Source organism: Belonocnema kinseyi, chromosome 10 (assembly GCF_010883055.1).
Source record: "Belonocnema kinseyi isolate 2016_QV_RU_SX_M_011 chromosome 10, B_treatae_v1, whole genome shotgun sequence".
Lineage (NCBI taxonomy): Eukaryota > Metazoa > Arthropoda > Insecta > Hymenoptera > Cynipidae > Belonocnema > Belonocnema kinseyi.
Window position 1 is genome coordinate 67169531 of NC_046666.1, and position 27915 is coordinate 67197445.

General features: G+C 34.3%; 1 protein-coding gene across 1 annotated transcript in view; it reads right to left on the reverse strand.

Moving 5' to 3' along the window:
* LOC117181595 (protein turtle) overlaps positions 1 to 22277 on the reverse strand; it is a 253226-nt gene extending 230949 nt beyond the window's left edge. Inside the window, exon 1 of the mRNA XM_033374449.1 lies at positions 21923 to 22277. The gene's annotated coding sequence lies outside the window, so the exon portion shown is untranslated. The remainder of the gene's footprint in view (positions 1 to 21922) is intronic.
* Positions 22278 to 27915: the final 5638 nt, after the last annotated feature.

Sequence of the window (27915 nt, forward strand, 5' to 3'; positions counted from 1 at the left end):
ACGCATTAAATGCAGCTGTCGAGGCGAAGCGCGGCTCGTGCAGAGGACGGAACCATATAGTATAGCCGATAGCGTGCCATTACGTTATGCGCATATGTGTCCTATAAATACTTCGATCTTAACGGTTGTGGTGCTGATAGCTGTAAAGGACAGTAAATTAGTAAAAGCCAACCCTCTAGAGTCAAAATAGAAAAAAATTGTCACATGACTCGTGAAAAGTCAACAAGGGGGGAAATAATGGCACACGAGTGTGGGTGACTTAAAAGAGTAATAATTCTTCAAAAGTGTGCATTAGCATAAGACTATGCTTTTCAAATAACAGTTTCGAATGCCTATTATAGTGACCAGTATAATGGAGAATAAGAAGAGTTAATTGGTTTTCTATCTTCAGAGATACTCCGACTTCAGTGTAGTTTTGAGTTTAACATTTTTAAGACACAATTAAGATTCTCATTGTTCTAAATGAGATACAAAAAATTTCATACCAATGGTTTTCAGTTTAATGATATATCGAGGCGTCCTAACGGTATGATGCCAACGCACGCGACACAACTTGACGGTACTTAACCAAAAATAAAAACAATAAAAAGCTAACCGAGAAATTAGCGCTAGAAAGTCTTGCTTGCGGAATTGAGCAAGATGTGACTAGAAGTTAGCCAAAATTAAAAGGTGCTCGCTCGCTTCTTCAAATCATGAAAGTTCTATCTCGGGCGAGCAAAGCATGTAGGTTCCACTTCTCGCGTTTAGATTATAAGCGAGAAGTGGCACCTTCATGCTTTGCTCGCACGAGATAGCGCTTTAATGTTTTGATGGAGCGAGCAAACATCTTTTAGTTTTGGCCAATTTCTAGCTTCATCTTGTTCAATTCCGCGAGCGAAATCTTTCTAGCGCTAACTTTTAGGTTAGCTTTTTATTGTTTATATTTTTGGGTAAGTATTATCTAGTCGATCGCGTGCGTTGGCATCCTATCGCTAGGATGCCTAGATATGCATAATTATGTATATTTGCTCTTATTTACATTACAACGCAATACTTTCGCAGAATAATCGTTTGACTAAAGCTATAGAATTTCGCGGATGTGCAACTATTTGTGACTTACGCCAAGACTGATAGTCTGTCGCTGTATAACCAAGTCTCCTAAATATTCGTCGACTTCCTAAGCTAGAAGCAGAGAAGTTACAAACTAAACGGCTTCATCGCTAACAAAGCTACTGATGCGAAACAACAAAGACGGTTTCAGTAAAGGAATCTATTGTATTGTTATCGTTGGAAACTTATATGGTAAACCATTTACAAGAACAAGAACGGCAAAGTAAATTGGATATAATGTTCGGCGATATCAGACAAACAAATCCATTAATTCAGATTTTTCGTGGCTTTTTGCGTTCTTCAGTAATAATACTACTTTCGTGGTTTTGTAGCTGTTCTAAAAGAAAAGAGAAAAAATTCGTTGACCGCATTCAAACCCCAGACGAGAGCTTGTTCTTCGAGGGTCTCAGTGTCTGGACAATAATAAGACTTAAAATACACATATTTTTATTGCAGATATCAAAAGTAGTTTATTGAACGTATTCGTTTTATTTGAAAACTTATGCTATCCTTATTACGTCCACAATACTGACGTGCAATTAAAATTATGAAACGAGAACACTAACTTAAATATTCTACCCCAAGAGTAGAGGATAATTACGAAACAGCATACTGCAAAGTAATTTTCGTGTCCTCGTCTCGGCTCTAATTACTGCCGTATAAAACAAGACTGAATCAAGGAAATTAGCATTAAATATAGCATTGATTTTAGTATATTAGGTAGCATCTAAATTTAATGTTACGGATATAGTTAAATGAATATACAGAGTAAATGAGCATAAGTATCCAAGTTCGATATAATGTGAATTGTTATAGGTAGCAACAGATTCCACTGTACCTCTCTTCATCAGTTCAGACTATTCACTATCCGCAGAGTATATTATCATAGACTACAGAGCCTATAGGTATAGACTATATAGTTGGAGTGAAGTTAGAGTTAGACTATAGTCGAAATGGTTTTCGCCACAAGATGCGTCGGTGCAGTGGTTGTTCCAGGAGAAGAAGAAGGAAAGGAGAAGCGTACTGAGCCAACGAGGAAGGTGTAGGTGGTGATGCGGGGACGTCGGAGAAACAAGGGGAAGAGGGGCCCAGGAGTACTCGACAACTTGTGGATCGTTTCATTATCTTGAAGTAGTACTTGTGCGCAACTGCTAAAGTTTCTCTCGCAAAGTTGGGCGATCCGACAGAGCAGAATAATCATATTACCTGGGCATCTTTCCCCTCCCCCCAATGTTTCATTTTCAACCCCCTTTTAGCAGCCACGGCATTCTGGCATTCGCCTATTGCTCTCTAGGACTACCCTGAAGTGCAAAGGCATGATCAGCAAAATGTACAATGGAATTCCTGAATCCAAGCAAACGTTAAAGAGCACGTTATTATATTTTTGCTGCATAGAGTCAAATAAATGATTTACTTCCAAATATCTTTACATCGTTTATTTTTCACTATAAATATAACATGACGTATTTCTTTTTTTCACAGCATGGTTTCAAAGCAACTTTTTATTAACGTGGAAACGTATTGAAGAGTTTGAGAAAGTACTTCCTGATGTCATAAATCTAGACTTTGGTGGTAAATATTTTTAGTCAGAAATGCGAAAACGAGAAAATAATTTGGAGAAAAACTTTTCTCGATCAGCATGTCGTGAATGTTTTTCCACAATAACGTTAACGTAACAGCAACCAAGTCCGTGACCTTCGCGTTATTCACAAAAGATGGAAAAAGCAGGAGGAAGAAATAACCGACCTAAAGGTAGTAATTTAATTTTAAACTGTTTACTATGTTCAAAAAGATCGATTAACTTCTCGGGACTCAAGCTGTTCAAAACAGAAAATATTTGCAATGCCGCTAATAAAAAGTTGATCATTAGCTGTTATATATAAACCTACATTCTAATAGGATACTTGGTTGTGAATAACCATGACAATAATACAGAGAAAGTTCTTAAAGACTGTCTATTTGCACCATTCAAATCGATCACTTCCTTTCTTCCAAATCCATCAAACTGATGTTTGCGAAATTTCGTTCAATCGACACCTTACAACGCGCACCCGTAATTACCCTTATGACCACTGTATCCGTAACGTTCGACATGGTCTGTTCCTTCCTTTCCGGAGCATTTTGATTGTGGTTGCAGACCGAAAAACGCACACCATCGCTTTGTTATAAAAATAAATCATGTTTTTTTATTTGAATCCAGTTCAAACCGTAATAAAAACACTGTCTACCTTATTTTATTTTCGAAGTCTCTCGTCGTCCCGAAAATTCGGGACGAGTCCGATCCCTTTATTTTCCGATTCCCCTAATTTCTCGGAACGAGTAATACAGCCTTTTGTTTTTCAACACTCAAACAAAACATTTTTTTAAACAATTAAGTTAAAAAAAATGCAATGCAACAACTAAATATATACATATTCAAAGAATTTGAAGAAAGTCACACCCAATTCTAGACTCTAGCACACTATAATGCCTTCATAAACTAATAATTATATAATGAATGACCTGTACAAAATGAGACTAAAGGAACTATCAGGAAATTCCACCTAATATTTTATACGGGATTTGTTCACTGATCCCAATTTAAATCTATTGTATTAAACCGGATATACCAATTGATGACAAGAGTGTCGAAAATATAGAAAGAGAGGGTCCAAATGCGACATTCACACCCCGAGATCATAATAATAATCTTCGCATATATAACTCAATTTAGGTGAGCTCGTTATATCTTCTGACAGGTCTGTTTCGACGTCAGTCTACTACACTCTACAACGTCCTCTTTGGCAAAATTACACCTCGGCTGATGGTAGGTAATGGGTTGAGTAGTAAGTCGTAATTTAGAGAATTGAAGACACGACACATGTAACTTTAAATAGTAAGATATCATGTGTTCAAAAGACTGCTTCACTTTTAGACAAAATATCTGGTTTTATCATTTTTCTAAAGAAATATAAAATTTAGTTATTTTCTAAATATAAATTTCATATTACACATATCTCAAAATACTTTAAGCCAGAGTGAACATTAATGTTCCATTTTCAAAACGGGCTTAACGCTTGTAATCGGATTTCTAATATGTAACGACTTAGCCGATCATTAAAAGGACATTAAGGCAAAAACGCTCAATCAACCCTTATACGATCCTTGTCCAGAGAAGCGGAAACAACCTGACTTTCCATATATAGCAAATTCTGAGTTGATATTAACAATTTATCATGCAATCCAAAAGAAAATATTTAAAAATATCTACATACGATTTACCATCCGTAAATTGGTTAAATATTTGCTGTGCAATAATTACAATGTTATACGAACAGCACTGAAATTTTGACCTGACTGATATATGCCAAATGGTCAGTGATGATTTTACCATCCACTTGATTAATTAAAATTTAACTAGCTGATGCACGCTTGCAAAATTACACCCGATTTCATCAAATATTGCTTAAATATTGTTTCAATGAAAAAAATACTCAGTAAAAACTAAATTATATCTACTATAATGAAAGCAAATGTAAAAGAAATATCTTTCCATAAGTGTTTTGACTTTAATCACTAAAAGTGGAATTAGCTGCGCTACCATTCGAATTTATCGAGAAGATTCGCAGTTGCAGTTGCTGCAGGTGCAGTGTCGAATGATCCGATGACAATGGCCCTTTATTCGTTGGATTCGACTGAAAATGCACCAGAACCAGTCGCTCGAAAATCAAGAGAGCTGCGAACTAGAAAAATACAACTGCACTGCGGATATTCCACGGATAATGCAGGTACAGGTGCTCTGGGTTTATTCGAAACGAATTTAAGCACCTTGACTATATGTAACGACTTACCTCGAGGTCACGCAGAGATTCTCTTCTGTAAGTACTTCCGAGTTTTTGTATTTATATTTTCTTCCTATTTTTCATAAATATTAATGTCAATTGTAATTCCCATACCTTTTATTTCAACTTCTTATTCTTTGTCGGCGTGTCCTTGATCTATAATACTTTATATATAAATGGATATGAAGTCGTAAATAAAATATTTGATATTCACTGAATATTTTGCGAAATATTTCTGAAAACGGCGACAAATTTGGGGTTGAAGCGTATGCGCGGCACAGCTATTTATGCGCATTGTCCCGTACAGTTCCCACTTTATCCTACAATTCGCTAAACGGAATGAAAATATATATCTGTCACCCATTGTATTTTGTTATTGTCAATAGCACACGCAATACAGTCGTGTTTTTTCCCTCCATCGCATCGTAAAGCAGAGGCAGGTCATAAGGGGTGAATGAGTATCGATTGCATTTCACCCTTCAGGTTTCGAGGACGGAGCACTCGACAAATCGCGGCAAATACTGCCAGTGCACCATTAATTCCGATCGACTGAATAATTTCTCGTTAATTAGGGCACGCGACCACTATTAATCACTATCCATGTGCATAGCAACGAAAACGAGCTGTTGCTGTTTACTCGCTAAAAATTACAAACAAAGAAAGGCTTCAAATACAATTTTCATCGAACAACTATTAACGAGTGACCCGACTCTGGAATCCAGGAAAATTGATCAACAATACCTTAGCACAAGACCTTTTTCCGGTTGAGATAAATCGCTTCTATCCTTATATGTGGATGATGGCCATTGAAAGAATTTAATTCCGCATCCTTTGATCTGGAATGAACTGAAGAAAAGCAGCATCAGCAGGAGCTCCAAGTGAAAATTCTTTTCAGCGGAATTTTACATTTTTTACACAACAGTCAATTTCAATTAAAAGCTCTCAATTATAAGAGAATCTGTGAACCTCTTTTCTTATTAGCCGCATCTGGTTCCCGAGTCAAACTTTGTGGATAACTCTTTCCCATAGGGCCATAGGCCTATGTACAGTGTATACTGTATATAGTACACGAATAACCGAAGCTGCGTCCAGACTTCGTGCTCAGGGAAGAGACTGGTTCACCTTGGACGTGTCTCGACCAAAGTGACTCGACCCGATACTGCAGACGCGTTTTGTTACCGGCCAAGCTCCACTCATTCGGATATCACATATCGAAGAAACAAGTTGGAAAGTCGAGAAGCCAAGCACCACTCAAACCTTATAAGGATCTCAATTTCAACATTTTCAAGAGCACGCCTTTTTCTGTTTACACTAAAATTACAAAAAAGTACTTATTTTTTTGTTGTTGTAATAATAATTTCCGCCACGTCATAGTTTTAGAAATAATTGATGAATCTCTTTGTAATTTCAAAGCCACTTGCATACCAAACTTTTTTAAACACCCACTAAATCCTATCAACCTAAATTGCATAGCAATTATAGCCGCATGGACAAGCACTCGTTAGTAGCACTTTAAAAAGATATAACTGATCCAAACGACAACCAACGAATTAAAGTTTTATCAATCACTATTCGATTTATGCGGTTGGGAAATACATCTACGGATTGAAGTGAGTTTGGAATTATGAGTAAATAAACCGCAATTCTCTCATCAGCAAACTTGGTTAACAGCGTACCATTTTATTGATGGATTATTTGGATACTCAGTGAATTTTTATATTAAATGCTAATAAAATATAAACGCAATCTATTTTTTTACTGCACACGCCAACAGATGACCCATATTAAATAGTTGTCTTTTTGGTTCCATTATCTTTGATTGTTCATATGCGTCGCCATCGCCGAAAATTCAGGAAAACTGTGCACGAGTTACCAGCACTGCAAAACAATTAGATTCCAATAAAAAAATGCCTACGACAACCTCCAAGCTAGACCTATGAGAATTTGACTATAGATCGAAGCATCGACCACCCGCCGTGCCAACCGATTGGAAACAATAGCAATGTTCCTAAAGGGCGGCCATACACGCGAACGTGATAAAAATGTCCAATCGGCCGACGTGGTTTGCAGAGTGCCGAGTCGATTAGATCAGATAACGAGAATTTTTTGACATTCTGGTCTAATCGGAAGCGATGTCTTTTTTCTGAAACGTTCAATTACTTGTACATTTGCTGAATACCTGATTTAAAGAAAAAATTACACTCAATCAATTTCATTTCTATATCTACTCTATACAATCATGAATGTAGTTATTCAAACGCGTAGAAAACGTTTGAAAAGGGGCATGTTTTAACTTCGCAAAGCAATTTAAAGATAAATATTCTACAAAATTTAAGCTATAAACTTACATAACATCGTTATTCCCATGATAAAAAATATTTCGGATTAAGAATTTAACGCATAGCACAAAAATAAAGTTTTAAATAATGTTAGTTTACTAAATACCAGACGACTTTTGGGAGAAAATGCTTTCAACTAATGGCTCTCCACAATTTCGCTTAATTTTAATCTAAATTATACAGCAATCAATATCTTGTAGCGTGAGTCTCACGGTGCGAATGTTTTCCTTCAAGCTAAGGAGCTTTGAGAGAATAGAGTCAACATTTGCTTAAATGTGAAGGATAAATTGCACTAATTTGGCAAACATAACCAGGCGCGAGGTACGCAGAACGTGTAAATGTAAATCTTATATACGAATGTGACTCTAACGTTATTTAAAAACTAATGACTGAAATGTATTCGATATATAAACAATAATTGTACCTACTAAATTCGGTTAATCAGTGATGCTTTAAATTCTGAACTCTATATATTTGAATCAATAAGATTCGCTTTTGAACGAGGACGATAGTGCGGTCGACTAATTCAATGGCATCTTTTTTCTCGGTGGTGGTTCACAACCAAGGCGCCAGATGGAATCTGAAACCAACTCTGTCTGAATCTAAATAATCACTTCAAAAATAAACGAGTCACAAATTTTTACAACTTGATTCTTGAAACTCATAGTAGAGAATCATTAGATATATCTTGAACAAAGGCGTGTTAAGAATATATGAGGACTATGCAGTGTTCTCACCTCCAATTCAGGTAAGGCGCGCATCCCATGTGTCAAAATACACAGATTATGTTTCCAAGGTATTTTAGGTGGATCTACCTATATTTGAAATCTAAACAATTCTATGACATGATCTAATTTTTACTTTTAACCCCGCTTTTCAGGTATAAGCATTAATAGTGAAAATTGTAAAAATATACAATGAGATGGTTATATAAATGCAACTTTAAAGTTTAAATCTATGGATAAGGTCGTAACCGCACCCTAAGTAGAAGCTGTGCTGGGCATTCGGGAAAGTAAACTAACCACGTTCCATCCCCTCCACATCCCGGAACCGGTGCTCGTGCCCTTCCTTCTCTTCGCGGCTCTACTACGAACCTCGTTTTACCATCTACAATCTACATTGACTACATTCTACATCTACCAACACAACGCGTCACGATATCCTCCGTTCTCCAGCGTCCAGTCAGCCTTCCTCTATCCTTACAATCGAGGATCAGCATCATCGTGTGGCCCAGCTTGACCAAGCGTCCCACGTTATCCTACTCTCTCCCTCTTTTGATTTCCTCAACTCCAATCCCCGGCAGAAGTTGAAACGATCTAGAGGGTCTAACCAGCTGTAAGATCAAAAGCCGGTAACCGGTATCAGATGTAACCGTGCAGGCATGAGTAATCCTAAGGCCTGCTCCTATGTTTACAAACACGATCGAGTTGAAGGAACCATGAATGACCAATGCGTCAGAGGAGTGCTTTATCCTTACGCAAGATTCCCTTTCACGTGCTACATATAATTGCATAATACTAAACGGGCACCTGTGAAAAATTGCATTTACCACGATTTATCCTCTAAATAGATCTTTAAATTTTCAATCTATTCCGAAGAACACGCTGGAGCGAATGGATTTAATATTTTGCGGATCCCATTAACTTCAGGAAAATTATAATGAGAGGTGCTCACCAATTTTCACATTCTCTTGTGCATAAATTTTCACCACTAAATTAAATATATTTAAGTTGCCTTGAAATTTTTTAAAATTATGAGGCTCTTCGAAAATGGCTGATATCTCAAACAAGACAACTGATAGCGGGAAACGCAACAGTATGAAAACATAGAGGTCATAGAGAATACTACAAAGGAAACAGGTACACCATTGAGACAAAAAAGTGAACGGTCGAAAGCCGTCGTGGGAAACTCGACAATGGTGAGAAAAAATATTTTTCTACAGGCTATTGGGGCGAAAAAGAGGCAAAAATACATTCATGACGAAAATTCGATAATGGCATGTTTCCTAGTCCATTATTGCAGCGAAAAGGAGAGCCTCCCACCCATAAAACACTAAACTCTTTAAAATGTTGAGTTTACGTTATTCCAAATAGATTCTACAATTCAGCATCTATTTTATTCGGGAAACCCCTAGAAATAAAGGTAATAAATTTCTAATGATTCAAAATTCCTCTTTTTTTATCTTCTAGGATATGCAGCAGACTACCACAAAATCAATTATTTAAAAAGAATTTACTCATAAATTTACAATTGAAATGGATTTTCTATACCAGGCAGACGTTCGCCTTTTTTTCTTTACGCCTGACTACATCCTTTCGAGTTATTAATTTAAGAGCAAGTTGGTTCATATAGCACTAACCCGATTCCTATCTTACTGCAATTTTTTTCAGTCATGCCACAAAATGAGTTTGGAGAATAAAAAATCTAATAAGGAAGGAATCGAATAAATGTTACAAAGCCTTTAACAAAAAATATTTAAACAAAACCAACGTTTCAGAGTTCATCCATCATCCTTATCAAGGCCATACAAGTGAGAGACTTTTATGAGATTGTTACCATTTGGACTTAAAGAAAGTTCATGCATATAAGGTTCAGTGTCCTGTCAACGCTCACGGTCAGGGACTTTTCCTCGAAATAGGTAGGCGCAAAGAAAAGTGTAAGACCCAGTTCCCGCAGTATCCGTCTCTCGCCACCTCTGCTCATGGTGTGATTCTTAGGTTTCCCATGGATTTTACTTCGGGTATATTGACATTGTAAAAAATCCAAATTTTCCACGCACATTGTTGAACTAGAATTGGATAACAAGGGTTTTCTTTATGGGTCTATATTCAGCATAACTAATTTATTTTTTAAGAATAGTTGGAAACTTCTACAAAAGCGTAGTATAACCATAACGTATAAGGTTGTTCCGGCCCAGTCTTAAATTAAACAAAACAAGAGAAAAAGACACCCACGACGTTGCCGTCGAGTCCCTGGGTGGAGAAAAGTCCGTCTTCGGTCTCTCAGGTGATTTTCGTGGGATCGATGCAGGTATAACCACACCCCTTCAACCGGAAAGCTAAAGCGACGAGTACGTTCGACACGAGGGTTGAAAAGGTCGACAAAATCAAGTATACAAAGAGATGAGATTCATCTGGATGGGTCCTAGTGCTGCATTTTCAAAGAAATTGATCCTATCCTCCCTGACGAGAAAAACGACGGTGACAATTTATCTGTTAAACAAACATTTTTCAAACTTGGTTAGAACCTTCCATAAAAAAATTCAAATACAGTTATTATTATACCATTAATTATACTCACTCAGTGAGGAAGGGAGTGACTTGGGGAAGGGGGTATAGATTTTTAGATTCATCCAGAAGTCTCGTGTTATTTATTTAAGTAAAACGTTCGTTCCGCAAAACTGTTCCGACCCAGGTTGCAGATCAATCTCTTTAGCGATCATCCAAATTAAAAGCCTCACAAGGTCACCATGTGAAGTTTCCTACACGGGCCCATTGGTATCCAAGGTCTTTTGTTTAGCATCATTAAATCTCGATTTAGCTTTCACTTAAGATAGTATTTCACACTCTAAATTTCCCACGCACCGTTTCAAGTCCTGCCGACGATAATTTTCTTATCAAGACGTTTCATTATCGGCTAAAGTGCCCATCATTAATTTTGTACGAATCATCGTTGTCTCTAAGATCCACTTAAAAGGCTGCGATATTAAAGAAATAATGGTCAGGTCAGATTAGTATAAGTACCCAAGAGATAATGTCACCTCAGGAGTTCGTGAGTGTTGTATGAACGAAGAGTCGAAATGGCAGCTGTAATTTATGCGCCTACAGATAGAGAAAATTAGTGGTAGACTCGACTCAAGACACAGGTAGCTCTCAATGAGGGACCGCATGGAATGAGCACCACATATTAAGTCCCCGAGGTGTTAAATCATATCAAAATGGATGAGAAATACTAGAAAAGGAGATAAATGTAGTATATAAAAAGTACATATTTATACAAACAAAAGATAGATTCATTTTTACCCGACTTCCGCGATCACAACATTTTCTGAATCAGCAAGAAAGACCTAGCAAATATCAAGTTATAGCATCCTTCATATTATGCATATCTGTATCTATCAGCGCCAATTCACAAAACAACAGTTTGCATACCATAAAATAATGATATTACATAGTTAAAAGTTTCACAGCGTGAATGTTGAATGCGAAAACAGAAAGGTGGAATGCTATCATACACATGTAAGCTAAATTTAAATGTAAACGGAACCAACGTACAAGTTGGCTACAAAAGATACATCAAATCGCTAGAATGCGTAATTGCGTACGCTGAGAGTCTATATTTCAATTAAATTCCGTCAACAGTTGTTGAGTTTCTCTGGCTATTATTTATTTTCAGAAACTTATTGTATGAGAATGGAATTGTGATTCTAATGTAATCTTCAAAGAAATATAGAGTCCAATAAGGTTTCTACTACCGCAAACTTCGGAAGAACAGCTCCAAAGTCCTTTGAAGATCTGTTTGCAGTTTGCACTATCAGGCACAACAAGAAGTGGTTTGCGCTACTCAAGAAGCACGAAGCATCAGAAAAGTGAAAAGAAGTCAAGGCAAAAGAGGACGAGGAGAAAGTAGGCGTGGATGCCGACAGGAAACTTTTATCAGTTGAAACTCTGAATTCCGCCTCCACAAATTGCGATCCATTCAGAATTATTTGAAATTCGAAGAAACTTGTGCGCCGAGTGGTTTTCCTCTGGGTGTCGCGAGTAAGTTCAATCAAATCGAGACTTACGAGTAGCTAGTCTTCTCTTGCTGACTCTCATTCATTTCCACCTTTTCCTTACTGTTACTCCATCTCCTTTATTTGTCTCTTTTTCGTCCTTTATCTCCTATCTACTTCTTTTCACAAACACCCTCACACTCATAATCTTGAATATACTCTTCAAGAGTTGCAAGTCTCTGAGATATCTAACTTAATCAAGAATCGGTACGTACGGACAGACTGAAGGAAAACCAATGAAAATAAGAAAGACGAATCAAGACCAAAATTGAGATAGGACAAAATATTTGTTAAAAAAACGTGTTAAACCAAGCAATTTACATTGCCACCACAGTAAATCTGAAGGTAAGATCGTTTTTGCTGTAGCGGTACTCAATCAATAAGAAAAACTGTATCAATATAAAGAAACAAAAGATCGTTACATTCTTGAACCATTCTTAAAGAAATTTGACCTTTAATGTGAAATCTCGTCAATTGGCTACAGCTCAATCCCTTCTACCCTTTGATGCCACTTAAACGAAACTTAACGCTCTTTTTGTTTCAGGGGTAAGCTTGCTTCTTGTGATACCCAAGTTCGGCTTTGCTGCTGTGCCGTCCACGCTAACCTCCACAACAATACAACCCTTTTGCGAAGAGGTAATCTCATTCTCTTTAAACGCGGCTCACCAGCAATAAACCTCGTAACCTCGGCACCACCACCCTCCAACTTGCGCAACTCGGGTAGCAGAATTCGCCGAGTCCTGCAAAGAACAGGGTTTTTGTATAACATGGTTAGTCCACATCTACATTCTACAACCATGTTACCTACTTCTTGCTATCGGTATTCTCAGCCAGAAGAGCTTTTTCTCCATTACTTCTGCTATTTTTTCTTCGATATTGTATCTTCCCATAAAACTAAGTTTTTAATTAATTCCAATATATACAAAACCAGTGCAAAGGTTTATAGTGTGGGGTGGACCACTTTGATCCTGCGTGTATGAGGAATATATTATCATAGAGTACTTCGGAATATGTCGGAACATTTGCGGGAAAATCTGATAATGTGTGAGGAATATTTTGAATATATGGGAACATGAGCAAACATGTGGAAATATTTAGAAATATTAGGAAATACTTCAAAATAATTAGGAATTTTTTGGCATGTGGAATGCAAATCACAAAACTATTTTTAAAAATACAATTATTAACAATACAATAATAATAACTTCTTTTTCATATTTTCCATATGGCATAACATCACAGAAGTACTAAGATTCCATATTTAAATTAAAGCTATGATATATTTATTCAAACGAACTTTTAAATACCTCTGCCATTGAGATATAATTGAAGGAGAGAAGGGCTAAACGGTGCTAAGTCCACTTTTTGACGATAGTTAGTTTTCTTCTTCGAAGTTATTAATTCAATTTCATTAAATACCAAAATATACAAATTAAAAAAATTATGTATATTTCCAATTTCAATTTCTTCTTCTTAGCCATTTTTGTCCTATAGACTATAGAGTATAGGGTATTTCTGTAATTGAAAAGTTTTCAAGAGTTAAGATTTTTTTGAATAGGCGAAGAATGAAATAAGTAGGAATGATCTCTCAGAAAATTAATCATTAAAATCTCAAAAAAAATTGGGAAGACTTTCTTGATCTCCAGGATGTAAAAAAAACATAAACTCAAGAAAATTAGAATTTTTAATCCTTTTATTAAATTCGAGTAACCAAGCTGTACATCTTTCAATTCTAAACTCATAATAATTGTTTAGGATCCCAAAGATATTTTTCGCCTTGTAGAGATTTTTAATTAAAGCATTTTTTCTTGTTCAAACCACTACATTTTTCACCCCCACAAAAACACCACAAAAAGTGAATTTTTACATGTATTTTACGAGTCAGAAAAGAAAATAACTATTTTGGGTAAAAAGTTGACATTTTTGAAAATACTTATGAAACTGATAAAAATATATTTTTAAAAACTGTCATAGAAAACCTTAAAAACTCCTTAAAAGAATTAAAAAGCAGCTCCATCCTAAAAGTGTTTTAGGTCACAGAAAACATATACGGGCGGTAATAAAAAAATCAACACAATTCGCTTAGAAATTGTTTTAGAAGAAAGTATTTCAAAGTTAAGTAAAGTATTTTTCCGTCAGCCCTAAGCCTAATTATAATCAAAAATAGTAAGATCAATATGGTTACTTTGAATGTTAATTAATTTTCTAAATGTTAAATATAAAATTTGCATTTCAATGTTTAATGAAATACTACCGCTCGGTTTATACTATTATACGAATGTTAACGAAGAAACAATTATTTCCATAGATTAATTATGTACTTTTATCAATTATTATAGGTATACAATATTCTTTGCACATAAAAATAATTATTTTGTAACAAATCTTTATTATTAGTACTCCAGAAAAAAGAATTTAAGACCGTTGTGAATTAATGACAATGCAAATCCGCCTCGTGCTTTCCATGCAATTTTTTCAGTTTTCCTTAGTTGCACGCTGAAAAGAATGCTCTCGTTACGAATCACTTCAAAAGAGCCGCGGGTTCAGCATCTCGAAAAGAGGATTGGACGGTAAGAGGAAAGGTGCCTCAACCTTCTTAATTATCTTTTGTGAAATCAACTATTTTTAAGAATTCGGAGAAAAACTGTATTTTTTTTAACATGCGATGTACAGACATAGTCTTTACGGAAGCGGAACTGACATTTTGAGTCAGGTGCAATTTGAGAAAATCTGGGCGCCCAGCAGGTAAGGGACTAGACGACTAAGGGTCCTAGATCTAGAATCTAGATTCCTATAGTATGCTTAGGAGACGGAAAAGGAAAAAAGGATCGATAGTGCGACAAAGGGAAGGAAGACAGGCGTGACTACAGGGTACAGGTCGAGAAGATCCCTGTTATTTGACGTAATGATCCCTTCGGAATGCGACTCCACCGTGGCGTGCACTTCTGACCATATATTCTTACTAGGCTTTTCCTGCCAAACCTCCGCTCCGTTCTCTTCATTTGCGCCCCACTATTCTTCCTTTTCTGATGCTCTTTATACTAAAACCCATTCCTGTTGCATTTTCATCCCCGGATGCTTGCAAGTCAGGAAAAGTTGCTCCTTGGTCGTGTGACTTGATGCTTCGGTAAACTCACGGAGTACAAAAAAGTTCGACTAGTACTACCAGTAGTTGCCGTATCGGTTGCAATTTTTCCTGGGAAGTAGGATTTATTCCAACATGTTTTACAAATTTATAATGCGAGCTTTTGCTAAAGTCTTGTACTAGATAGTATTTGCATCAGCATCAACTAGTGCCAGGTAGGCGTATATACCTGGATACGAGCTGCCATTATCGAACAAGAGACACAGCGAACCTCCAGAAAGGGAATACAGAGGATAAAAAATCCCAGGTTCACTTCCAGTTTTTTTCTATTATTCACAACTGAAGGTGAATTGCCAAAAAGTGAACTGAAAGTCTTCTTTGCTGGCTATAAACTTTACTTCTATTTGCGGAAAACCCGCTCGCGAAACGATTTCACATCCACAATATGACCGCACAGACCCACCGCTACAATGTGACCACCTAACAATTCTACGTGACTGAAATATATAAAGCCTGCTTTACACAGACGACCGGTTTTTTGTAAATAATGTACCGAAACAGTAATATTCTATTTCTATTTTTTTTATTTTATTCTGTAAAGTTAATATTATATTTTCTTTAAGAAATGATGTAGCGCAAAATCAATTTTCCAATTCAATGTGAAAATGAGTTTGGATAAATTAAGGGAGAATTCTTCAGTGTTGTTCATCTGATCCCCAAATTGCCAAACCTTTAACTGAGCCGATTTTTGGTTTTAAAACAAGATTTTGTTTTACGAACTATTGCCATCATACTTTTGCTGACGCTGTTTAGCACAAATATTTCAGATGTCAACTGAGTGTCTGTTATCATCTATTCTCTAATTTGTTAATACAGTATGGTCATTTTGGATTTGAATATCTCCGATAAGAAAAATGGTTTTAAAAAACTGTACAGTGTATGTCAATGTGTCTTCATTTTCGCGTCGATTGCATGCTTAGAGGTTATTGTGCAAAAAACTAATGAGGAACTGTCAACCTTTATTTACCTGAAAGCACTCTCTAAATATGAATCAGTGAAAAATTCACTGATTGAAATAGTAGTTAGACGTTTCACTGATTAATCAGTGGTTTCGGACTTATGCACTAATCAGTTCAGTAACACCAGATTAATTCATATGAAGCATAACCTCTACATTCTTAAGTTAAACTTTATTTTTACTCGTTTACTTAAGTAGCAAGAAGAATTCCTTAATGAAATACATTTTTTAATTTTCGGGCTGTCAGTCTGCTGAAATAACTACATTATTTTATTATGATTGCTAAATCGACATGGCGCAGTGCTGCCAACCCTCAAAAGTGGTTATTTCACTTAATAAATAAGTAACCTTTCACTAATTTCCAGTGACCCATTTCTAGTTATTTGAATCAGTGAAATTTCACTGATTCAGATTTAGAGAGCATTGAAATAATGCGCTTCGGGGAGATAGGTCCACTTTGAGAAGCTCCTGTGTTGTAAAATGTGCCTAGAAAATTCCGATTTTTTTTATTTATTCTTCAAAGCCTTAAGAACTTATATATTTTTCAACAATTTTATATTTTTATAAACCTGACTATGAAGTAGTTTACAAGAAAAAAAAAAATATTTTCAATTCTACTGCACCTACCAGAACGAGCCAAGGCTGTTAATTTTTCAAAAAAGGAAAGTACTTACACCATATAAATAGATTGTATAAAAACAATGAATATAGGATAACTAAGGATCCAGAAGCTGCGAACGAATATGATTAAAAGCCCGTCCGGTTCTTTGAATGTGCCGCTACACTTCAATCAAGCGAACATATCTACTGCGTCATTATTAATCGAACGTTTTTATATGGTTGCATTAACAGAAAATTAATACATTTTTTACATTTTGTTCGTCGTCGTAGATGCAGTAGTACTGAAAACAATTTTTTTCCCCCGAAAACCACTTTATAGTCATGTTTATAAAAATAATTAATTTTCTGTAAAAGAGCTAAGTTCTTACGGCTTTGAAGAATAAATAAAAAAATATAGGCAAATTTGACAATACGGAGCTTCTCAAAGTTGACCTATGTATTTCAAGCGCATTATTTCGGTGCTTTTCGGCAAATAAGGGATCACAGTTCCTCGCCAGATTTTTCCACAATAACAGCTAAGCATGCAATTACGCAAACATAAAGACACATGGACATGCACTGTGCGATTTGTTTAAACCATTCTTCTTCTCTGAGATATTCACGCCTAAAGTGACCAAACTACATGACAACATTAGAGAGTAGTCAGATTTCACAGGTTATACTTTCCATCGAATCATCAATAAATATTTGCAATTGGAATGCAAATCACAATGAAAGCACTGTCGCTCAAGAGCCAAGTGACGATCTCTAAACCCATCCAGTTTCATTCACCCCTAGACTCTCGGAATCTATAACGCCGTCGGAGGACGTTTATGGGTGACTATGAATTAGAGATTTATCGATCAGGGATGGAATTACGTGAAGGAAGCGGTTTCACAAAAATACCAAGCTTTATTTCTTTGCTTGGTGTTGTATCTCAAAAAAAATCAAGTTTCTTGAAAATTATATATGACGACTTTACGTACTAAATTATATCCAGGCTGGTCCCGTTGTTCGCACCCCTAAATTTTTCGTGAGAGTTTTATGGAATTGGAAAATACAAGCGGGAATATCAAACGAACGATGGTCCACCACGCCTCTAATCGTTTCGTGAAACTCGTACCGTAGACTTGTGACGTATCATCAGGCATGAAGATGAAGCAGGCTCTTAGCTTGAAATCCAGGGGATCGTAAATACCGTTACGATGCTTCAGCTAACCCGCTAACTCATCACCAATCCTGTTCCATCAGACCAGTGGGAGTGAAAATAAGTACATATATACTTTTACTACAATCATTTCCTCGCCGAGTTCTCGACTTCTTTTTCACCTTCCTTCCCATCTTCGATATCTGGACTGCGTTATTTTCATTTTACTTTTATTATTGCTCAAAAGACAATTTATTATCAGCCTCCTTATTCTTATTGAATATGTAACATCTACACTCTACAGGTTTTTATCTGCGTTTGTACCTGCATAGAAATGGAGGAGATAGGTTCAAATCAAAGTTATATCTATGTAACATTGCAAGATTTGGATTTCCCCCCATTGCATTCAAATGTTACTAATAATAAGTATGGAACTAACGAGGAACTCCGGCGTCTATATCGATCCGAACTGCATAAATGAAGATAATTGCGGCACGACTGTAGCAACGCGAAACTTTAAGTTAGATCCTTCGATTTCTATACGAGTATACGGAACACTCACCATCGATACACGTATTAAATAGCAAGAGTTAGAAAATGAGATACAAGATGTGATATAGAGAAATACTAATTGAAGTTTTTCGCATTGCAAAAGACTAATGAGTTCATAGTCACATAACCAATTTAATTTTATATTCTCTTTCAAAATAAGACAAAAATAATAAAAATAAATGAAAAAATTACATAGAAATTCAACCTAACTCACCTTACCATCTCCTTTAGTTTAATGTTAATCTTATGTCGGCATTATTAATCTTCCAGATTTTCTAAATTTTGCACACAATACTGTTTTTAATTTCTCATATGATATTTTGCCTTAATCACACTTTAATTATTTAAAAGAGACAGTAAACTAAAAGGTGGTAAAAAAAAATAATTCTTGAACGAAAATTCCACTTTACTGTCCTTTAATCAAGTAAGTCTCTTTAAAATATTATTTTAAGTAGTGATAAAACATCCATCTCAGCAGGCAGGAACTAATCTTACTAATTCTGAAATAGGAGACATCAACGATCGCAATGATAAATAGCTGGACGACTTAAGTGTTGCATGCAGAAGAGAAACAAGATACAAGAAAATAAAAATTTGTCTACTTGTAGAATACTTCATAAAAGCCCCTCGAAAAAAGTGAGAATACGTAGTTTTGATAAGGTTGTATGCAAAAAGTGTATCCACGAACATTCATATCAGTTTCATGTTACGCGGCCTGAGTGGCCAGACAAATGCGATTTTTGCAACTCATCTACCTGTCAGATGTAGAATTGGCTTAATTGGGCCACATGAAAGAAATTTGGTTCTCGCCTCTCACACATTATAATAAGCTGGTCTAGGTGGCTAGGAGATGACGAACGCAAGCATATTCATGCCTGTCGGCAATTTCCTCGACGGTTGGGCATCGGATTCGAGTACAATACAAATACGCTGAATATGCATGAACCTCTACGTACGTCCTCGAATTAGGTTTCCCGGGGTTCCTCGAGTTCTGTTCTCCGGTACTCGAAGCACTCTCAACTTTCGAGAGTTGCACTCCAGCATCGAGCTTCGGCCACACACTTCGCTGATGATTTGGCACATCATTTAAGTTAAATTCAATAGCAATAAAGATTAAACATAGCAGAAAAGTATAACCACATTCATAATAAAAGAAAATAATTTGAAACGAAGCTACAGGAAAAACAGACAACATTTATAGGAGGTATGCGAAACAAAAATTTGTTTGAAGAAATACGTATAACCTTATTCGATACCCTATGGTTTACTATTCCAATCTTCAATCACCTTGCTAATCCCACGCTTCCTCCAGAAACTTAAATAGAAACTTGCAATTCTTCAAAACCATACATTTCGAAGGACACGCGATCAGAACTAGACACGCTATTCTCGTGGAACCAGGGTGTTCTTCCTTTCCTTCCTCGGCCCTCTTTCGCGCGTTCATCTTCCGCGAAAGGGAGTTGGTTTCGCACACCTTTCACTCGAGCTGCAGAGCTCTCTAAGACTCACCGATTGGACGGCCTCGGGAATATCGCAAAAGAGAGAAAAGAGGAAATTCTCGACGATTGCCGATTGCCCGACGAAGCCACCTCGAAACGAGTAGAGTAGACGACTCCAGTAAACGAACCACTCAAAAAAGAAACCAAAAGTGATGCTGACGAGAGAGAAAAAGGGAAGACAAACGAGAAGACTCAAGAATTGGTTTGAGAATTGCATTTTGGCTTCCAAACTTCAAAAGAAGTATAGTTGATTTGATTAGAGTTCAAAATATCTTTCCCAGGTTTAATGTGGCGTAATGAGTTTGAATTTCAGTGAACAATTCCAACTGATTGCTAACAATATGAGAAAATACCATGTGTCTTTGAACTACGCGAGGGGTTGATCCCTCTTGAAATCCGATGCACAGGATTTTGTGAAATCTTTTGAAATCTGGTGTATACTCAAAAGTTGTATGTTCAACTCAACGGAACCACATCTTTTTCATTTAAAAGTGCGAAAACACATGCTGTCTGCTACTATAAACACTATAAAATATAATGGATGATAGAAAAATCCAAATTGAATTACAATTTATTCTGTCAGTTTTTCTTTGCCACAGACCTCAAGTTTTACCTTTTGTTATTGTCATTGTAACGATTCCCCTTTTAAAACATAATTTTTCTTTTTCATATATTTACGTCATCAATCCCGAAGAAACAAATTACGTACCTATAATAAAGGCAACGAGATATTGATGACACGAAGATGCAACTGCATAAATATTTATAGGCTATCAAGACAACGTCGATAGTCCTGTGTGCTCACTCTATTTAATAATTCATGTTAAACAATGGTTCATTACCAGCACAATAGAGAAACAGTTGAGAACTTTGTAACTCCTACATTGAAAATTGCAACAATTCTCATGCCTTCCTACGTAGATACCAATTGTTTTTCCATTGTACCACGCTTTGACACTCTTTGGGATAAATAAGTTCGAAAAATGTAATACTTTTAAAAAATTTCAGAAGAAAGGTTTTCTTCAATGAAGTCATAATTCGGATATACTGATCCAAGATATCAATCTAGGTTATTCGACATTAAATCGGCAGAGTTGAACGCAATGCCGATCAGAGCCTCAACCGGTCAACCTGGAGTTCAACGAACTACCCGAGTGCTTCGCTCATACAGTCCATTACTTGAGAAGTACGCGTTGTTTTCCCATAAACGAGTATTTCATCGAAGGAAGAATAACACCTATCACCAGATATAATTAACAGTTTACTAAAAATCTCGCGAGTATTTTCGATCGGTATCCACCATTTTTATAACTCTAAAGAAAAAGACTTTTTATTATAGAAAAACACCTGTCATGGGTTGACCGGTATGAATCCGTAATTCTAAGACGTTACTTCCGGTGCAAGGTAGGGCTTATTTGCCGCCCGATTACGTTCGTTCTGTATGCACACGTAACCGCGGGAGCGGCAGAAAATCACATGGTGCAGGTGTCATTCTGAAGAGACCCATCACTTGAAATGCAAACAGAAAGTGGCACGCATTCACATATAACCGAAAATTGATTTTCTCAAAAAATGTATAGAACACCAAATCTCTAAGATAATAAAAAACTTAAAACTTGTCATGTTAATAACAATATCCAAATTTCTAAACAAGAACTTAGCTATTGCAACTCATCCTCTATTATTGTCAGTTTGACGTGCATGAAAGCAAATTTGTATACTCTTGTTACAGCATATTTAAAAATACTAATATGTTACTGCATTGCTAATAGTAACGTAAAATTTTAATTATATGATATAAAGCCATTCCTATAAAAATATAAGTTGTCTGAGGATGGATAAAAAGAACCCAATTTTCGGATTGTTGTCTGTATGCATTCGCATTTATTTCACTGTGCACTTCTAAATTATAATGGTGTTAGTAAATAAACATTTAACCACTTAAAATGAAAAATATAATAAATTAATATTATAATTCATACAATGAATGATGCTTACCGGTAATTCAGGTTAGTTTGCAGTTCAGTTCCGTTTGTGGGGGGATAAAACTCCTCAAAATAAGAAAATTTAGATACACTGCAAACACGGAACACAAAATATTCCTCTCACAAACTGAACACTGGGGTCCCCGTAGCCCGTTCACAGTTCAAAAATTCAAAAGAGACGCGGCCACGCTGAACAATGTTTAAATTAAAAAACAATACAAATATTACGAATCTGTCACTATAGGATGAAATATATTAATAAAAACATTAAATTGAAACGCCAGAAAGCGTCATTTGCAGTGAAAATTGTATTGTATATCAATAATGAAATAATGCTCGAAAAACGGACGCGCAAACAGAACACTCTCCGCTTCGAGGCCCTGCCGGGTACTGGGGAGTCCAAGCAGAATCAAGCTATTGAGCGCACCTTCAAGCGCCGGCCAATCCGTGTGGCTCTACGAGCCAATCCGGCGCCACATCGCCGCGACTAACCTGGAACTTTTTTTAGCAAGGTGCAAAAAAGAACTATTTTAGATGTAAACACTAATATAAGATGAAAAATTTCAATTTCTAAACTTTTTCTCACGGTTATTATCGCATAGTGAAACAATGACGTTTAATGAAAATAAACGGGGAAAAAAATATTATTCAAATCAACTATTTTACCATCACAACTACCCTTGACAAATTTTAATTTGAAAGGGCTTTCAGATGCCGGTTTCTTTCTGATTGTGAAAGAATTCGGTGCAGTCATTGTTGAAAAAAATACGTTTTTTTTTAATTTTAATTTTCAAATTTTTTAGTGTATTTGCATTAAACTCGATGGAAAAGTGAAGCTTTGTTTGCTGCAACACTTTTATTTCTTATTTTGAAATAAGATTGGATATTTCGACATTTTATAGTATTAAAAGCCTAAAGTAGTAATAACAGAAATTAAATTCTAAATAACTGTCTATAAATTAACAAAAAATATACAACATTTCATCTCTAATAGTTCACAAGATATGACCGTCAGAGGTTAGTTTTTAGTTGAAAACAATATTGCAGTTTTGATTTACTGTAAAACCTCTAATTTATTATGTATTTGAAGTGAACATGCTGAATTCAAATCAACTTAATTCACAGTACAAATATAAAAGATACGCTGTTCTAGCTCTAATAATACAACGATACGGTGTACCAAAGAAAAACTCTTTTTATGGAACTTTTTAGCTCTTTTTAAAATATTTTTTTTCCTTATATTATATGGCTAAAAAATTTACTAATACATTTTCAGCAAAATATATTTTTTTAAAAGATGAGTATTCAATAAAAAGTAAAATTTAAAAATGTTTAAATTTTTACATCCGTTACACAAAAAACTTCCTAATTCCATTGACCAATTTGAGACCTCTAATGTCAAATCTTATTTTTTGATTTTTTTCTGACATTTTAAACCACACATGAAGATCGATAAGTTTGATCTATTTCCCGCCAAAGTCCCTATCTCATACAATTTTTAATCAAATAATAAAATTTTGAACCAAAAAGATAAATTTCTAACTAAGAAGTTTAATTTTCTACTAAAAAGACGAAATTTCTAAAAATAAATACATTTTAGACCAACTACTAGCATTTTCGACTAAGATTATTTGTTTATGAAAAAAAGGATTTTTAAACAAAATACATCTATTTCTAACAAAATAATTTATTTTCAAACAAAAAGATTAATTTTATACACAAAAATACGAGTTTTCAACAAACTAGAGAAATTTTCAACCAAAAAGTTGAATTTCCAAAATGAAAATCAATTATTAATCAAAAATGGAATGGAATTTTTAAATTGTCATCTGAAAAAATTAACTTAAAAAAAATTAATTAATTAATTAATCTTCTACAGAACAATTCAATTTTCTACCACTTAGTTGAATTTTTATCTTGAAAATATTAAATTTCAACAAAAAAGTTCATTTTCAATCAAATTGTTAAATTTGCAGTTAAGAAAATTAATTTGTACTCCCAGAAAGGGAAGTTTCAAACAAAGAAGTTTAATTTTAAAACCAAAGAGATAAATTTTCTACTAAAATTATGAATCTTCAATAAAAAATGAATTGCTAAGAAAGTATTTCACTCGTTTATCAAAAAGTTGAATTTGCAATGTTAAAAAATTAATGTTCAATAAAAACTATAATTGTTCATATTTCAGAAAAAAATATGTTTATTTCAAATAAAACACAATTGATGATTGACTTTACAAAAAATTTTTTTAACAAAATAGTTGAATCCTCAAACAAACCAGATTACTTTTCAACCGAGCCGTTGCTTTTTAACCAAAAAAACGTATTTTCTACCAAAAAGACAAATTAATCAACAAAACGCATACATTTTGAACCAATTAGTTTAATTTTCAACAAAGATTATTTTGTTTACCAAAAATACTAGTTTTCCTCAAAAAATTGTAATTTTTAGTCTGAAAAATGTGAATTTTGAACCAAAAATGGAATAGTTCAATTTTCATGGAAAAGTTTGTTATTTAGACAATCAAATTTTTGACAAAACAATCGAATTTTCAATATAAAAATATGGATTTTCAATATGAAAATATGAATTTTCAAACAAACAAGATATATTTTCATTCAATTTTCAAAGCAAAAAATGAAGTTCCTACAAAAACGTTGAATTTCCAACTCGAAAATATGAGTTTTCAATGAAAAGATTAATTTTAAAACAAACACTTAATTTTTTAACTAATATTGTGAAACTCCAACCAACAAAAAGATTGGTTAATAAAGTAGTTCAACTTTCAACCAAGGAGTTCAAGGCCCCGAATGTGCACAAATGTAATTTGCACTGACAAAACAGACATTTTAACAGATCAATGACTCAACATTGCTGATTTAATCCAATGGTCATTGGAAATGACTGATCTTTTGCCATTCAGAGGTGACTGATTAGTTTGCTATAATACAAAAGTTAAATTATTACTAAATTCAAATTCTTCATTGAATTCATACCTTTTAATAAATTATTAAAATTAACCATGAATGTCTAATTAAAAAATTGAAAGTTGCGGATTTTGCATTTTTTATATATTATGTTGAAAATTTGTCTTTTTTTTAGCAAAAATTATAAATTTAGTGTGAAAATTTTTCTTTTTGTTGGAAAATTCATGTATTTTTTTGAAAATTCGTCTTTTTCAAGAAAATTCAACTACTTTCTTTGAAAATGCGTTTTCTTTTTAGTTTAAAATTAAACTTTTTCATTGAAAACTTATTTATTTTGTTGGAATATCATCTTTTTCGGTATAAAGTTAATCTTTTTGTCGAAAAATGCATGTTTTAAATGCAACTACTTTGTTGTAAGTGAAACTACTACTACTATGGAAGCTTCTAATGTGTCCCCTAAAGGGTTTACATTTTTCTTGCAAATTCTTCTCTATTCCTTTAAACACACCCCCCACGCACTTACTTGGTGGTGGAAGGGGGGCCTACAGTTTGAGGTGGGTTCCGGACCACCAAGAGCAACAGGTTTTCAGTACTCAGAGAAAACCTTTTTCTCTAGAGGTACTGTTCCCATGACTCTCCGGAGATGAAAAACTCCCTTACTAGGCCAGTGTTTACCGCATAGGCCGCTGAGAGGCGGGAATCGAACCCGCAAAAAGCCTCCTGAGTGGGTCCAAAGCCTACGCTTTAGCCACCTCGACCATCGTCCCACTCTTGTAAGTAGAACTGCTTTGTTAACAAATTATTTTTCTGGTTAATGATTCTTCATTTTAGTTGAAAATCTATCTGCTTGGTGGAAAATTGAACTATTTTGTTGAAAACTGTTTTTTTTTTATCGAAAATAAATATTTTTAGCTGAATATTTAACTTTTTTGTTAAAAAAAAAATTTACGTTCTTGTATTTTATTGAAAATAGTATTTTCTGGTATAAAGTTAATCTTAAGGGTTGCAAATTGATTTTTTTTCTTCAAAGATGACCTTATTAGGATAAAAATTAAACAGATTGGATAATTTAAAAAGACTGATTTCATCAGGGAGTCTAATAAAATGGTTTTAAATCGTTTTTGACTGATTTATTAGTTGCCGAATCCGCATCATTTGAATCAGTATACATCTACACCAAATTAAAAATTACTCATGAACAATATTCAGAATAGGACAGCTCTTGATACGTATTAATAGCTCTCTAATTTATCTGTGTCTATTGGCTGATAATGCTTCAGCGCCAATAGGTACGCGGAATGTCGCCAATAGCCACTCTCAAGCGTATGACGACCGTAAGCATATTACAATAATCAAACTGATCAAGAGACACAAAGGACAGGATCTACACCTTGGATTGATTGTAAACGGTACGATTGTAAATGTACATAATGCGTACGTAATGCGGATTCGACGACTGACAAATCAATTAAAGGTGACTTTTCATATCAGCCAATTTGACTCTCTGATCGAATCAGTCATTTTAAATGATCCAATTTCTGCGACTTTGAAACTAAAAAAGTTCAATTAAGTGTGTGTTAATTTTTGAATTAATAAAATTAGTTTTGTGAAACACGAATTTTTGACAAAATAGTTTTTAATCTTGAACCAAATAGTTCAATTTATCACAAAAAAGATCAATTTTCTATAAAAAAGAGGAATTTTCAACAAAATATGAGAATTTTCAAATAAAAAAATTGAATTTGAATCTAAAAAAACATTCATTTTCAACTAAAAAAGATTAATTTTATACCAAGGAGATTAATTTTAAACTGAACTGATGAATCTTGAACTTATTCAAAAATGGTAAAAAAGTAGTTCAACTTTGAACCAAGTAATTGAATTTTCAAACAAAATAAAATTAATTTTGCGCCAAGAAGATTAATTTTCGAACAAAAAAGACGAATTGGCAACCTAGATGTATTTTCTGCAAATGAGGAAAATTTTTCAAGAAAATACATGATATTTCCACAAAATAGTTGAATTTTAACCAAAGAGGTGAATTTTGATTTAAATTTATGAATATTTAACCAACAAATAAATTTCTAAGAAAGTAATACAACTTTCAATAAAGTGCTAAAATGTTTATTAAAAAAAGCTGAATTCTCCAGACAAAAATGTAATATCTAATATTTGAACAAAAAAAGATTTCAATTTTAAATAAAAAACATTTGATATTATAAACAAATAATATTTTAATTTCCAACCAAAAACAGTTGTATTCAAACAAAAAACGCGGTTAATTAATTTTTTTAAATATTTATTTTCTACCAACAAAGACAAATTTTCATCAAAATACATGAAATTTCAACCCAATATTTGAATTTCCGACAAAACAGACAAATAAAAAAAAAAAATTAGTACTAAAACAAAAACGTTTAATATTTCAACCAAAAAAGATTTTTCAGTTTAATTAAAAACAAATAGTGGAATTCAACAACAACAAAAAGATTTGTTAACAAAATAATTGAATCCTAAACCAGACAGTTGCATTTTTCTTAAATACTTAACTTTTCAACCAAATAATAAATTTTTAACCAAAATATGAATTTCTAACACAGTAGTTCAACAAAAAATATTTTTATTTTAAAATTAAAAACAGATTAATTCAATCTAAAACCTGACTAATTTTGAACCTAGATTATTTACTTACAATGAAAACAAATTCGAATCCTTTTAAATGATATTACCAATAACTTTCATAAGTTAAATCAGTAATTTTGGTTGATCTAATTCGTAACCTTCAATGTGTTGTCCGGTCAATTATGGTTTATTTCAATCATTTATTAAACCCCTGAAATTCGTATAAAAAATCAATTAATTGTGCAAAGATTTCAGTACATGTGGCTAGGGCCTCAGCTAAAATGTAGAAATTTAATCACTAATTTTAATTTAGAAATAATGTTGCAATTCTATTATAGCAGACAAATCAGTCACTTCTATTAACTGAAAATCAGTCATTTCAAGTAAATGTTTGATTCCATCAGAAATATTGACTGATTAATCTTTGAAAACAAATGCTTTCCCAAGTGAAAAAGAGATA